This window comes from Microtus ochrogaster, unplaced genomic scaffold (genome assembly GCF_000317375.1).
Source record: "Microtus ochrogaster isolate Prairie Vole_2 unplaced genomic scaffold, MicOch1.0 UNK53, whole genome shotgun sequence".
Lineage (NCBI taxonomy): Eukaryota > Metazoa > Chordata > Mammalia > Rodentia > Cricetidae > Microtus > Microtus ochrogaster.
The window spans coordinates 98046-101675 of record NW_004949151.1 but is presented as its reverse complement, the minus strand read 5'-3'; the positions used below and the strand labels follow the sequence as shown (position 1 = coordinate 101675).

General features: G+C 45.5%; 1 long non-coding RNA gene across 1 annotated transcript in view; it reads left to right on the top strand.

Annotated features, from left to right (window-relative positions):
* The window catches only part of LOC113455505, a 9863-nt gene extending 6798 nt beyond the window's left edge, over positions 1–3065 (top strand). Inside the window, exon 3 of the long non-coding RNA XR_003376604.1 lies at positions 126–3065. This is a non-coding gene — a long non-coding RNA (uncharacterized LOC113455505). The remainder of the gene's footprint in view (positions 1–125) is intronic.
* The last annotated feature ends 565 nt before the right edge of the window (positions 3066–3630 follow it).

Sequence of the window (3630 nt, the reverse complement as noted above, 5' to 3'; positions counted from 1 at the left end):
TCCTGGTTCCTGCCAGGGGCCAAGATCCCTCTCACCCCTCAGAAGGGTCTTCAGGAATAGGACCCGGCTCCTCCTTTGCCAGGGACCTCGCCAACCAAAGGCCTACCTCTTTGATTTAATTGTAGTGGGGCGATCTGCTCTCGGTGTTGCGCGCCAGTCCCTGCAGCCTGCTTCTGCTGCCACGCTAGTCCCCGCCGCCTGCGGCTGCCGGTCCCCACCGGCTGCGGAGGCCGTCCTCCATCCGCCCTCCGTCCGCCTGCGCCCTGCCTGCATTCTTGTTTACCATGGACTCCTCCAATGCCCTACACGGACCATTCTCCCTGCCCTCTTCACCCTCCTAGAACATTTGCTCTGACCTGTTGTTTGCTGCGGTCTCAGAACTGACAGCAGGGCCTTCTCTGGTTCTGTGCTCCCTGTGCTGCGGGCCTGACACAAAGCAGGCGCTCAGACGCTTGACTGGGGGCACGGAGCTGTTAGCCCCTTATCCAGATAAGCCGTTCTATTCACTATTGTGGACACAGTCAGAACCGGATCACTTTCAGTCCTTTTGAGAAAGTACAAGAGGCTCCCATCGCCAGCTGCCCCATAACACATGTTCTTGGAGACATTGCAGATCTTCCCCAGAAGGCTTTCTGAAGCAGACATTGAATGAAGCCATGTTTATAAAGTGCTTGATCGCGATGCCTGGTGCTTAGAAACTCCTCACTAATAGCAGTCGAAGCGGCAACATGTTGGAAATACAAGCACGAACTTAGCCTTGCAAGACTATTTAACACACCCCCCTTCAGCCTCCACTCTGCCTCAGCAAGTCTTCATGCTGCTTGGTAAAATTCAGATTCCCTAAGCATCTTGTCCTGCGTGCAGCAACACCATCTTGTGGTTACATTAGGTTATGACAAAATACATGATCACTCCCAAGTAGTCGGCCCCCATCAGACTGTATGTGTGGAGGGAGCAGGTGATGTTGGAAGCAAACCTGGCCTTGGGGGCTATGTGACACATCCTAAATGACACGCAGGAGGTCTTAAGCTTCCCCTGTGTGACTTAAAGACAGATGGTGGTTCTGGCCGTTTCTGCTGCCACTGTCCTCTTTCCTAATTGGCTCTGCCCTAGTTCTGACTCCAGCTTGAGTTTTCTGGCGCCTCTAAAGCCGCATTTGAAATGAGTTAGCGCCATCTACTGGGAGAACACAGGAAGACAGGTTGGGGAGTCCCAGCCCAGGTCTGAAGAATGAATCTTGTAAAGAGGGAAGGTCACGTGTGTTTCTTATATTTGGATAATACCTTAAAAAGTACTTTGTAATGTTTGCTTTGACTATTCTAGTTGTGACCTCCCGCATTACTGAGTATAAACTCAGGTTCACTTGTGCAACAAGTTGGCCGACTTCATCACTCTCTGCTAATTCACTTTAAAAATGGTGTTTTAAAACTTCTGTTTCCAGGAACCTTTTTACTAACCAAGAAGCTATCTTTTTCCTTTTTTTTTTAAACTGTGGACTACCTCCATTAATGAGTTGCAAAAGGCAATTTTGTAATCAAATTCATTTAAAATATTATATCGTAAAACAAATAAAATGATTTGTTTTGATAATGTTTCATTAACACTTTTTTATTTCAAGTTGCAGCATTAGTTGTTAAGTTAGAGAATTAATAGAATAGGCAATTTCCAGCTTACTATTTAAAGATACCTGGTTTTAGAAAAAAATTATTTTAAAAATAAAATAGCTGTGAAATGGTTTTGGCCAAAAATTTAGCATTTTAAAGAGATCCTCAAACAATAACTCACTGCTTTTTGACTGCCTCAACCTCTGGGAACAGTCTCAAGAATATCTTTGTAATAAGGCTTTATGCACCTTATTTTTCAAGACCCTTCTAGAATTTGCCCTTTTGTTGCTTTGCTTTTTCAGACACAGAAATATACCTCATCACCTCACTTCTTAGAACTGATTAGAAATAGTAAATTAGAAAGCAAGGAGGCCACAAAAAGTGTCAAAGACAGACTGCAGGAAACCACAGAAAATGGCTGATTGCAAGAGGGCCAGTATAGTATAGAGTATGATTTGTAGAAAACAGGAAAGGGAGTCAGAGGACAGGATGGAAAGCTTTTTAATGAAGTAATAAACAGACATATATTTTGAGGCTCACTAATAATAATTTATATTCCTAATGATTCTTAGCAATTGAGAAAAAAGTAATTTCCTTTCTTGAAAAATGCTGACATATTAATAGCATTTTAGTAAAACAAAACAACAACAAAAGACCAAACACTTTATCTTGGTGCCTCAGAGGCACACAGCCACATTAAAGGGTTGTGTAGCTTCTTTGGTGCTTTCTTTTGAGGGATTTTGTTTATGTGGGGCTAAGATTGAGGTGTCCACAGGTGTGTTAAGTGGCAGCTATAGATTGATTCCGTTTCTGTTGAAGTAGACAGTGCCCTCAAGTGGAGGTAAAGACACATTACAAAAGGAAGCAGAAAGAGTACCCACTCAAGCTGCCATGGCCTTCATCCATCTTCACCAAATATCGCACAGATGCTTTAAGTGATGGTAGATTGGAGGAGTGCTGACTTTAGCCTGTCTCGGGTGATTTGTGTCTCTCATTTGGGCTTACAGAGGGACAGACTTGTAAAATGTTACCGTGATGGGACACTCCATCACCTAAAAGTGTTTTCTAAGAGAACTGTTACTGTGTGTTGAATTGCCAGGTTGCTTAATTATTGAGTCAAATAATACAGTTTGATGCTTTAGTTTTAAGTTTATTTGATTTGAATTACAAGAATAAAATGCCTACATAGTATAATGTTATTAATTTCTGCCTATAAGCACAGGGCTGGAGAAGGATATCTCTGTCTCAAGAAGACAGGCTGACGGACAGACAGGCGGACGGACAGGCAGGCAGGCAGAGAAGCAAAAGGAAGATGGTATTGGTGGAAACATGCAGGGCTGAGGAGCCCAGGCTGAGGCCCAGAGTTGGGGGTTGGAAGTTCATCGCTCCTCTTTTCTTTGTTCAGTCTCCCCAACCCAGGGTTAGGAAGCTATGGGGTGGGATTGCCTAGACAGTGGGAGGAGGCTGAGGGGTGGGATATGCAGGGAACCGGAAGTCGCCTAGACAGTGGGAGGAGGCTGAGGGGTGGGATACGCAGGGAACCGGAAGTCGCCAGGCTGTAACTCCGTGACACAGCAAGCCCTGTGAGACGGGTTTGAGGCTTGGGGACAAGGTAGGAGAATTATTACTGTACCTGATTCTTCGAGAGCTCCCGGACATCTCCGAGGTCACAGAAGATGCAAAGCTGGTAAGCGGTGCTCCCCTGAGGACACACAGCAAGGCCAGGCTGAGCGTCTCGCCAAACTCAGTGTCTAGCTTTGACTCTCTGTCCTCAAACAGAGTCAGTGGGACTTTAGCTTGGTGTGACCTGGGACTGGCCTCATTTGGCATGAATGAGCTCTCTCTGTCTAACACTAGCCACACACATAAGGAAATGCCCAATTCACCCTGGTTGCTGTCACCATTAATATTGTCATTATCATCATCGGAGATGGTAGAGAGGGCACTTTTCTCCTACCAGCCTTCCAGACTCAGACTCTGTGCTATAGCTTGTGGGGAGTCACACATGACACAGAGCTAAGCCCCT